This window comes from Styela clava, chromosome 13 (assembly GCF_964204865.1).
Source record: "Styela clava chromosome 13, kaStyClav1.hap1.2, whole genome shotgun sequence".
Lineage (NCBI taxonomy): Eukaryota > Metazoa > Chordata > Ascidiacea > Stolidobranchia > Styelidae > Styela > Styela clava.
The window spans coordinates 11,208,760-11,220,570 of record NC_135262.1 but is presented as its reverse complement, the minus strand read 5'-3'; the positions used below and the strand labels follow the sequence as shown (position 1 = coordinate 11,220,570).

Here is an 11,811-nt window from a genome sequence, read left to right as displayed (position 1 = left end):
CAGCATATTACTAAAAAAGCTTTATTAATAAATATTCAATATCAGCAATAAACATCATACTTCGTGCAATATTGTATCAGTATTAATATCTTCAGAAAAATATTATACCGACTAAAATCAAAATTAACACTATAGATGGCAAGCCCTGTTAATAATTTTCTTCCTTTGTCGTTGTCACGATATCTTGTTTACCTGTTGAAAATATCTCCAAAAATAAAATATAAAATAATGAATATGACAAATAAGATTGCTAAATATAGAAACAGCATATTACAAAAAAAGCTTATTAAAAAATATACAATATCAGTAATAAACGACAATATAATTAATGTATCAGTAATATACAATAACAGTTATAAAAATATAAAAATACCGTAAAACGAAAGGATCATTTTAAACTTTTCATAACAGGACATCAAACACAGGATTGCATTGCAGGGTGTTAGAATACAAATAACAATTGTATTTATTTTTCTGAGCTATGATTCAATTCATTAATAAATATACAATCAAAAATCCGTTTGCAATTATTTAAATTACATAAATAGTTAGTTCCTTACGGGTCGACCCATGTTAAACTTCCGCATATAATTCTTTTACAGTGTCTATGACATTTTGGTATAATTTTAAACAACAGTCTTATTTGATATAAAAGACATGTGTATGTGCTGCCCAATGCATTTGTTTGCGATCACATATTAGTAATCAGTGCACATACATACGAGCTTAAAGTACGTATGGCAATGAAATACAGTCTCAAACATCAGTCTATTTTTCTATATCAAAGTCTTGTGTGTGGACTCGATGCATTTGTTGGCTAGCACATCTCAGTTATGTTTAATAAAACTCTTCTTCTTATTCAAATAATTGAGTTGTATTTTCTTTTGAAAAACAGAAAGATTCGTCAAGTTCCATAATTGAAGAATCCTGTAAAAATATATATACATTTATTTCTTATGCACTTTTATAGTAGAGGAAGTAAATTATGAGCAACTTATTACGTATGATGAGGCTCTACAAAACGCCTATGACGTGTTGGGCGGTGACGCTGCGCGACATCAACTCCCTTAGGCTTATAACCACCTGCCAGTTTTCTCGATATTAACAACTACACATCTTTGAATATGATTGAAGTCTGTTACTGGCAATTAAATATCCAGTCTACATGAACCAAAGTACAAAAAACGAATAATATGTGATGAAAAACGTCAAATAGTGTGCTGATAAAAATGATTATTGTAGAGGTCGAAACGCATAATGTAGAAGCCAAAACAATTAACCCTACTTTTCACATAAGCCAATATATTGGGACATCTGTCATACTCGGTCATAATGTATTGGGTTGCTAAAGTTTACGACTTAATTCCAAAAGATGCAAACAAAAGCAACATTAATTTATGCAATTTGAATAAACCCTATCATTTAACCAAAATATAAAACAAGCAAACAATCCGATTATTACAGCAATTAAATTAACACTACTTGACGACAAACTTCCAATGCGAATTAATTTTTAAGTAGCCGACCTGAAATGATCCGAAATAACTATAAACAAACAAGAATATGAGGAGACAAAACCGATACAAGATTTTGTTGAAGTCAACATGCCTCTTTTCTCCCCACGAACAGAAGATGAATTGCCTTAAAGAGAGAAGTCTATGAGCGGTCATTCACTGAAAGTACAACGCCCGATAACTTTAGAAATAACCACGGGTCAAATATATCTACGGAAGAAAACAATTAAACTTCGTCTGTTGCTGAGGAAATAAATCTTAGTAGTGGTATGTGTAACATACTATTATGCATACTATTATGCATGCTTGAGATGGCTTAAAAAAGATGGTATTTGATATCATACGAGGTTTGCAGTAAAAGAGTACATTGTTTTACAGCATATTATCATATTATTTGATACAATAACGCATGAAGTGTATATCTATTTTAAACAATACGTTAACGTCCATCACATTATACTAGAGATTCCAACTAAGAGATGTACCGATACCTTTTGTCGCCGATACCATTCCGACAACACCTATAAAACGACGATATTAATATTTTAAAGCAGAAATTGCCGACATTTACATGCTATGTAATTATTATCTCAGGTGTTCATTCCAAACAAGTTAAAGTAACAGTTTGCAAGCATTATTCATGCCATATTTCAGATAATAAGAAATTAATGTTTTGGATCCTGCTACGTTTTTTTTATTTAAATACATTGTACACTGATGTTAATTATATCGGTGTTCGGTTAGAAAACTCATCGGGTTTGGCTACTGTAGGTGGTAAAAAAAATAAATGTTCACTCAATCTATCCAACTGATAAATCGAGTTGTGTGCGCAGAATTTTATGCCATGCCAACATCGTATTTTGTATTTTGCACATCGAAAAATTCACATTCGATATAGTTCTTCATAATTTTCATGTAATGTTAAAATTGTCAATATAAAAAATAGGTTACAAAGATAGCCAAATTAGTTGAGCTAGTTGGGCTGATAAATGGCTAAAATCAGTTCATAATCATATTCCCGTTTCTATTCGCGCGGTTGGGAAACAGCATTGCTCCTATCTAACGAGGCTAATACCGCGAACACGATCACTCAAAAAATGATTTTTATATCAGTATTTCAACCTACTTTTTAAATTCACACTATAATATTATGTTCTTTTTTAAACCAAGAGCAAAAAACTGTAAAATCAAAAACTATCATAAAGTCTTGACAACAAGAAAAATGAAAAAGTATGAAACGCAAAGAACTACAGAAACAAATGTTCGTAGAAGTATGTAATGGACAGACATTTTTCTTCTTTACAGGTATCCCATATTTTTCTCTTTATATTGTTAACAGCGTTTTATATTTTGTACTAAACCCAAAGAGGGTTTATTTGATTTGGGAGATTCGTTTTCTATAATATTTATAGTCACCTTAACATATTTTCAAAATATGATTTTAATTAAAGCAATCGCACTAAAAATAAGAGTTTTAATATGTACCTACATGAAAGCCATCAGTAGAATTCGCATTTTTATTTTTTTTAAAAGCTCAAACTTGTATGATTTTGTCACAATTACATCCAACAAGCGCCTTCAGTTAACAGTTGATTGGACGTGTTTTATCCTAAAGTATTCTAACACTCTCCATCTTCAAAATTAGAAGCAAGTTGAGAGGGAAAAACGAGTTTATAAATGTCCTACAATAGAATAACAAACGATTAAGCGAAGGCCTAAATAATATGACTCGGCATGTGTGCCATGTAAATTGGATATTTTCTGCCTTGCCAGCCTGTTTGGGACTGTTTTCTATGCGCTGGAAAATATGAATATCCAGTGTAAGCGTAAAATATACAACAGTGCAGCCTAGAACAGACTTAGCAACCAATCACAGGAAATCCTTTTTTTTACTACATTGACTACCCGACAACCAGACTGCACCTTCTGAAAAGGAGTCAGAACAACAACCGTTGGAATATCGAGCGCACAAACCGAGGATAAACAGATCGAGCAATAATCAAACACAGCAATTTGATAACAATTATAAATTATATGAAATATTTTGTACAGAGACAAAACAAAATGTGAAATAAAAAACTAGCCTTGACAAAATGAAAAAATTGAAATGTTAGAAACTCTGGAAAAACGGCTCAAGAATGAACCTGAACGACTTTCGCGATTATTGCTGCATTGTATTGTATTAGCACTTATTAGCAGAGGATCAGCTAAAAAAGAAAAACATACGATTGAGCGAGGAATTAATAAATATGTTCTGGCATGCGTGCAGTGTAACTAAGATTTTTCTAGCTTGTCAGCTTGCTTAAAACATTTTAATTTTTCGTTCAAAAATAAACCATTTCAACACACATATTAGAAACTATGAATATTCAGTGTCAGCGTCGGATAAAAAACAATTCAGCTAATAAAACAGAACTATTCTAAAGTATTCACAATCCCTAATGAAGAACAAACTGATCAGTGTCGTTGCGACAAAATCAGAAAATTCTGAAAATTTGATAAAAAGTCCTCATGTTGCGTGTTTTCGAATCTACCAATTAATACGCGTCATCGGAGAATTAGTAGTGACCATTTCATTTATTTCTTAAATTCGTGGAAACATCCAGCGCTTTTTTGTTAATACATTTTCTTTCATTACCCCACTATTTAGCTTAACATTCTTACTTTGCATCTTTACTGTTTAACTCAAAGTAAAATACAATTCACATCATTTAGCATTCACAAATGTATTTTTGTACGACTAAAACATTCACGCGACAATGACTTAGAAATAAATTATTATTTATCAGAATTTTTTGTATTTAAATAAAAATTTACCAAATACAAATCTGGGTTGGGCATTTAAGTTAACAACAGATTTAAATTCAATTCAACGAAAGCATTTATTTTAAAAAACACCCCTGAATGCAGATTTCAAATTTTTCAATTTCTCCTAACCCGAAACCTAACCCAAGCAGGACAACCACTTATTTGTTAACGACGGATTTAAATTCAATTCAATAAAAGCATTAATTTCAAATCAAATCTCTCTTTTTTCAAAGAAACTTTTCCGATCTAGCGGGGAAATATTTGAATATTCCATTAAATCGAGGACTAATTGAACAAGAGAGCTGTGCTCAAATATTTGGACACGTCACAAGGTGTCGCTATTTTTTATTCCGACACATAAAAAACGCGAATCTTTGAGGTCCACAGAAATTATTAAAATAAGTAAAAGTAATAGCCTTCTGGCAAAAAAATCAATCTTTAACCACTGAAAATTTCAAAGCAATTGTTCAGTATTCCTAAAGAAAAGCGATTTCATCATGACGAAAGAGAAGAATACTAACAAGAACAACAACATAATATTGAAACGATCGTTATGTACACTGACGTGTCCAAAAAAACTTGCGTTGGCACAATGTGGTATTCGAAGATGATAAATTTTACAAAAATTGATTGATTTCAGAAAAATATGTAATTATTTCGATCTAATTTCGGCTTGGGGGTTAAAATTTTAATGTTCCAATAATTTTTCGAACTATGACATTATGTGAACTATATGAAATATGTCAAGTTTTGGGTTTATGAATGACCGAAAATGTAATTTGATAAATTAGATATGAATTGGATATATATTTAAACAAATCTATTCGTACCTGTCTGCTCTAGCGATATGGCAACATCAAATAAAATAATACACCGTAGATTTTCCAAAATTCTAAACCCTAACCATTCCAAGCCTGTCGAACTCCTGCACTATCCTGAAAGCTCCCGCCAAACCCCATTGTACCAGATGGTTGAAATTTGGCGCCCAATTAAGACTTTATAAAGGGGAAGCATAATTTCGTGCAAGGTTATAGAAAATGAAAGGATTCAGGTTGAAAATTCTTGATTTGCCATAGCAATCGAAGATGTTTCAAAGTCATAAGCACAAACACCAAAGCGCGGACATCCGTGGAGATGACGGGTTCACTAAAACTTTCAACTGCGCAACGCTATACAAACTGCAACGCTAATTTATAAGTTGTTGAAAGTGTAAGTTTAAATATCTGAGATGAATTGTAGTTAAATTTGCATAATTAGTAGACGCTGGGATAGAAATTCCCATAATAGAAAACTGTTTCAATTTAAAGGAAGCTCGTCGAACCCCTGTTAATCCAACAACAAAAAGTCGATTGAACCCTGATTAAAAACTACTCTTCTAGACTATTGAAAAACTAACAAAACGCTATGGCAACGAAATAAACCCATAAAGTACGAATACAATAAATACTATAAAATGAGGCCCGACTAATTGAATTAATGTAGCCGCAATTGCCCCATTACCAGTATTATAACCAGATTGCTGGCGGACGGCCGCATACTTCGATACTTGTCAAACGATGGGAGAACGCCCGAAAAGAAACATAACCCGCGTCTTTTCGGGAATTGTGCATACGAAACTAACAAAGCAGGAACATTTATTGCCTACCAGCTAAAAACCGCACTCCTTCCGTGAACTAGCATGTGGAAACCATTGCATTATATGACATGACATTATATTATATTAACATGATATATCAGTTTATACCTGACAAAATATGAATTGAAAGATTTATAAGATTTCATACTTGCTTTTTACTCTTTACACTATATAGGCTTCCATCTCACTCCATGAGGCACCAGACTAATAACAATGTCCGTTTGATGCAATGACTCTTTCAAGCAGTGACTTAGAAAACTGAAAATAAATATATAGTTTCATTATCAAGTTTTGGAGTTACAAATCACAAAAAAAGCTTATTAACAGAGGTAAAGCAAAGGTAAGCTTATATTAAAAATAGATAAACAATATTATTTTAACCACGTGGAAATGCCATTATTGCCGATTTATTCATGGGTTAGTATCAATTAAAAAAGTGTTTTAACAAAGTTGAGTTACGTTAACAGTCAACAGTGAGTATTGTAGTGATTACCAATTTGCGAAGTTCTGTACTTATTATTTAACACAAAAGTAACACCGACACGATCTAAAATTAAACGCATAGAAATGTCCAACTATCCGCTTCAAAAATATCGCACCCCGGGGTCAATAATGATGGTATTGTTCGCCTAAAATTGGGACCGTAATTTACAAACTGTGATAGAAATCCTACACAGCAGATAGAAATCATAATAAAATTAATTTGTGTTGTGAATGCACTTGTTGTACGTGATTGTGAACTCATAATCATGTCTGAAATATAAAAACTACGATAATAGGTCACAATGAGCTACAGGTCACAATGAGCCACAGTTACATTTAAAAAATTAGCCTGATTACTTTATATAGTATGTTAGTTAGTGTCAACTACCATTTGTATTCATCAGATTAATGAAAAAGACCAGGACTACGATTTCAAAAATGTCAGACATATTGGTATATATACATAGGCATCCTATGATAAACAACAAGTTGAACAATAAGTTTTAATATTCGCATGGTTATTAAGTTGGGGTTGTGTTTTAACCGAATTGCACTTAACGAGGCATAGTTCAAATTCTTCCAGTATCTCTGCAGATATACACTGCTGAACTAAAAGTATCACTATGAAAAAATTTCACTGTTGTCGTAATCACAACGTGACACCCTATTGCAATGAAACATCTTTTATTTATGCTGGCCTAATAACCTTTACATAGACTCACATTTCAAGATAGTAATTGGCCTTTTGGTTTGGACGATTAAACAAAACGACAGCAGATGGGACAACACAGCAGTTAGCCCCTGCGCTGTACTGACTATGTTATTATTAACCGGATATTGCTACAGTTAATTCGTAGAACAGAATATTTAATTCCGCGATTCTACGTAATGAGCATGGTTTGGTTTAACAGATTTTGCCATAAACAATTATGAGCGCGCATTGGTGCCCAAACTGACAAAAACAAGATCAATTTAATGCATTCCTGTATCTCGACTATTGGGCGGGAACAAAAAAAAGCTTAATTTTTATTTCTAAAACATGGCCCTAGCCTTATTCGCCATAAACAATTATGAGCGCGCATTGGTGCCCTAATTGACAAAAATAAGATCAATTTATTGCATTCCTGTATCTCGACTATTGGGCGGGAACAAAAAAAAAGCTTAATTTTTATTTCTAAAACATGGCCCTAGCCTTATTCACTGGGCCGACTCAATAGCCAGAATAAAACGGTAGTTGTACGTATCATGTTATTATTAAATTTTGAGATTGTAATTTTTAGAAAATTTCATTTGACACACAAACCAAAACTGAGCTCATAATCAATATATTGAACATAATATTTATCTGTAGATTTCCCGAAAAAAATACATGTCATTTATTTATACTATAGACATCTAAAATGAAAAGATTTCAAATGATTTGGTTACATACTTGCTTTTCAGACTTGATAGGCCTCCATCTCACTCGGTGATGAAAAGCTGGCACTTGACGAATTCCTTTTGGTACAATGATAAATTGTCCTGTCAACTTTCAAGCAGTGTTTTAAGCTGAAAATCAATATATATGTCATGATTTTATGCAAGCCAAATCTAAATTTGATTCAAACTAAATTTCGTTGAGCCAACTATGTCATTAAGTAGTTAATTCACACAAATGCTATTTGACAGAGACACTGCAAAGCAAAAAATATACGTTAGTTTCAATAAAATACGTAACGGGTAAATTTAGACGAATAAAATTTATTCAGGATTGCCATTAAATTTCAAATATTATAGATTACATTGAAATTGCTTTTCATCGACTCTACAGTTACAGGTATATGTAATCATTCAATTTTATAAATTCAGCTTAATATTTAATAACATATCAGGTGTAGTTTTCAAACTGCACGAGTTGCAAATATTGCAATAACAGTAAAATACCCAATGAACTTTTATAACTGTTTCATGGAATATATGACTAATTACCTCTGATCAGTAACTTGTAGAATTATCACATTGTTCACGGTGGGGATCGCAAAGTGGAGATCGCTATCCAGCAGAGAATCGAGCAACGAATTTTAGGGGTCGCAAAGAGTACACCAATTTGATACAAGGTACTATATTTATAGTACTATTTCGGACTTCTGCTTCAAAACACAATTATTAAAACTTGTGCAAAATCTAAATCTTGAATTTCGATAGAATGCACAGGATAAAATAAGCGGCATAACAATGTTGGCTCGCATCGAACTATTTATCATTTTAAACGTGAACGTGGGTCTTACTTTTTTGGAATTTCGATTCGAAAGACAATTATTAAAACTTGTGAAAATATAAATCTCGAGGGAAAACACACGATCGAATATGTGGCATAACGATGCCGACTTTGATCGCAAGACCCGAGACGCGGTGCGCTCGCATCTAATTGTTTAGCATTCTAAACGAAAACAGTGGTGTACAGGAATAAAATAGGCGAAAAAGTCAAACAAAATGTTTAAATGATATTTACTTTGATTATTCCTCGTTCGTTACTTTGTGTCTTTGAATCTTCAACCTTTAATAGTTTTGCATCTGAAAAAAGTTAAAATATTGATAAATAAACTGTCGCAGAACTGTAGCTAGCATATTCAATGAACAGCGGGGCTGAATCTATCGGATTTTCTGCACAAAGCTCCCGCCACATTTTAAAGTGACATATTAGTAATTATCAATTTAGGGGTAGGAATGATTTAAAAATTTGAATTTACAGCACAATCTGCATTCCTAACTTAAACTACCAAGATGGCGCACAACCTGAACCCTAACCAGGTACACATACTGTGTTCAGGTTGTGCGCCATTTCGGTAGTTTAAGTTAGGAATGCAGATCGTGCTGGAAATTCAAGATGACGCACAACTTGAACCCTAACCAGGTACACATACTGTGTTCAGGTTGTGCGCCATCTTGGTACGAATACTATTGGAGCACCCTACACACAATAAAATATGAAAGTGGAAAGGCTACGCGAATCTCTAATAAACCATTGATTTTGCGCTACATTTGCGAAAGTTTTGAAAGTTATGCAATACATTCATGTAAATCTTGTTCTGTTGAATGCAGCTTACGTAGTGACGTAGATTAGTATATTACGTTTAAGTTTCCTAATATGATAAGTCTATGTATTGCCATATAGCCTTAAAGTTCGACCAGTTGTGAGGAAACAATGGAACCCGATGTTAGTGAGTTCGATACAAAAGAGAATCACCCAATAATCTAGATTTCTGTATTAGGTTAATAATTCCAATTCGTATAGGCCCGAAAACCTCTAATTCACCACTTATACAATGGAAAAATTAAAGCAATAAGTATAAAAAAACATTTAGCTCACCTGAATATCGTTTCGAACTCGCTGTCATAACCCAACAGTCAGCTTATCCATACATCTTACACAAAATCGAACCTCATCCTACGACGAACATCTGTGACTGCGATGTCGCTTGTGGTTTCCCGCGCACAAACATTTGACGAAAAAAGCTAACTCATTGTTAGTAATCAAATATTTTTAACTGATTACTTTAATTACTCCAGGTTGCCGTTATGAGTCGATCACGCTTCTAACGCGAGATCTCAAAGTTGCAGAATGAAGATGACGGTTGGGATTTGCTTCATACATTTTCTGATCGCATAATACCTAGTTCATAGTATTTTCGGGGGTGTTTATCTCGGTGACCGTATATTTCAACCCACGTACATTTGAACCCATGTGTATATCCGCGGGTTCAATCTATATGCGGGTGCTAAAACCCATGGGTTAGTGTTAGTATGGGTTCAGATAACCGTAAAACAAAAGAATCCATAAGTGCAATAGTACGCAGGTGCAATTGTCGTGGGTTCAAATGTACACGGGTTCAAACGTAATGGAACCGTTCATCTCAGATCTCACATTTTTACATCAGTGACGGGAGCTTAGTACAAATCATCCAGCATTTCCATTATATTTGTCTTTTCATATTTGTTGAGTAAACGCGCACGTGGATGTCATCAAAAATGTAACCTTCCTTCCACTCAATGAAAGAATAACGGCGTGTTTAGCGTTATATCAATGCATTCTCTAAATTGACGTACAAATCTTAGCTCATTGACTTTTGCAGCCAAGAATGTTTTCATACAATAACGTGCCGGCGATGTCCTTAAAGGTGGAGTCACAATGTGACGTTGTTTCGATGCCTACCCCTACAGTAAAGGTAATTTCTCCGCCCAAACCAAACGGCAGAGACATAACATCAGCAACAGCATTAATCACGGTTCTATGTGAGGTAAATACGGTAATTGACTGCTCAATACAAGTGCATACCGACGACAACGACTGATTCACATATTTGGTGTTATGGAGCTCGTGAAGAGATAGACTGTTATTTACGGAGCCCCACAATAAGAACGTAACAAAAACAATGTGTTACTTACCGATTGATATTAATGAGTGATTTGAAATTACTCTATTTAACAACTCGGATGTATTTGCTGCTTCTTAAATTTTATTAATGTCATTTTGAGTAAACGAATAGTTAACGGAGACTCTGGTTCTGTATGAAGCACTTTGAGTCTGTCTCTACAGTAGACTTCTTGGTAAAAAGCGATCATGATACAGGTATGTACTGCCATAAAGAACAAACCTGAGATTTCGTCATCCAGGGTAAGGGTATAGACGTATATTAATGTGTTTAGTATCTATGTCAGCCAGTGCACTGCAGTTGACTACGTTTGCGTTGAGTGGCGCATTGTGCTAAGCCAGTGTTTCCCAACTCGAGTCCGCGGTCTTAAATGAGTTCGCGGAGCGTTCGAATGAGTCCGCAACGAGCCAGAAATTCACTGCGCGCCGCAAACGTTTTGGCGAAACTTAACTATCAGCCAAGTTACAATTTACGTTAGAATTTACATAAAACATAGCAACTTTATTCACATAACAATAATCAAGTCAATAATAATTGGTTACTGAGTAGGAATGGGCATATATCCGAATATTCAACTATTAGAATAGCAATTTACTATTCAAAAATTTGGTGCCAGGTGACGCGACAGGTCACTCGCGCGTCGCTTCATTGAACGATGAGATTTTACAACTCGCTTGCGGATTTCCGACGAAAACAAGAGTCTGCTGTGCACAAGCGTCGATAGATACCTAAGTGGTGTTTCTCGCGAGTTCGAACAAAGAGGAATAAATAATTTTTATTATTTGGTAGGTGGTAATGGTGGAGACCCAAATTTCCTAAATTGAAAAGCGGCCAGACTGAAATACTGAAAATGAAACGGAGAGCCCATAATTTTTTGTTTTATGGTGGTCCGCGACCAATTGAAAACACTTTTTTAGGCAATTTTCCCTTTGTATTCTTCGCTTTACTGCCCCCACAT

The 11,811-nt window shown here is 34.0% G+C and overlaps 1 long non-coding RNA gene across 1 annotated transcript; it reads right to left on the bottom strand.

Moving 5' to 3' along the window:
* Window positions 1–681: 681 nt before the first annotated feature.
* Window positions 682–9,898, bottom strand: LOC144431201 (uncharacterized). The gene is made up of 5 exons (XR_013479870.1): window positions 9,791–9,898; window positions 8,933–8,994; window positions 7,874–7,989; window positions 6,107–6,216; window positions 682–927 (listed from the first exon to the last, which is right to left on the bottom strand). It is a non-coding gene; the product is annotated as an uncharacterized LOC144431201 (long non-coding RNA).
* Window positions 9,899–11,811: the final 1,913 nt, after the last annotated feature.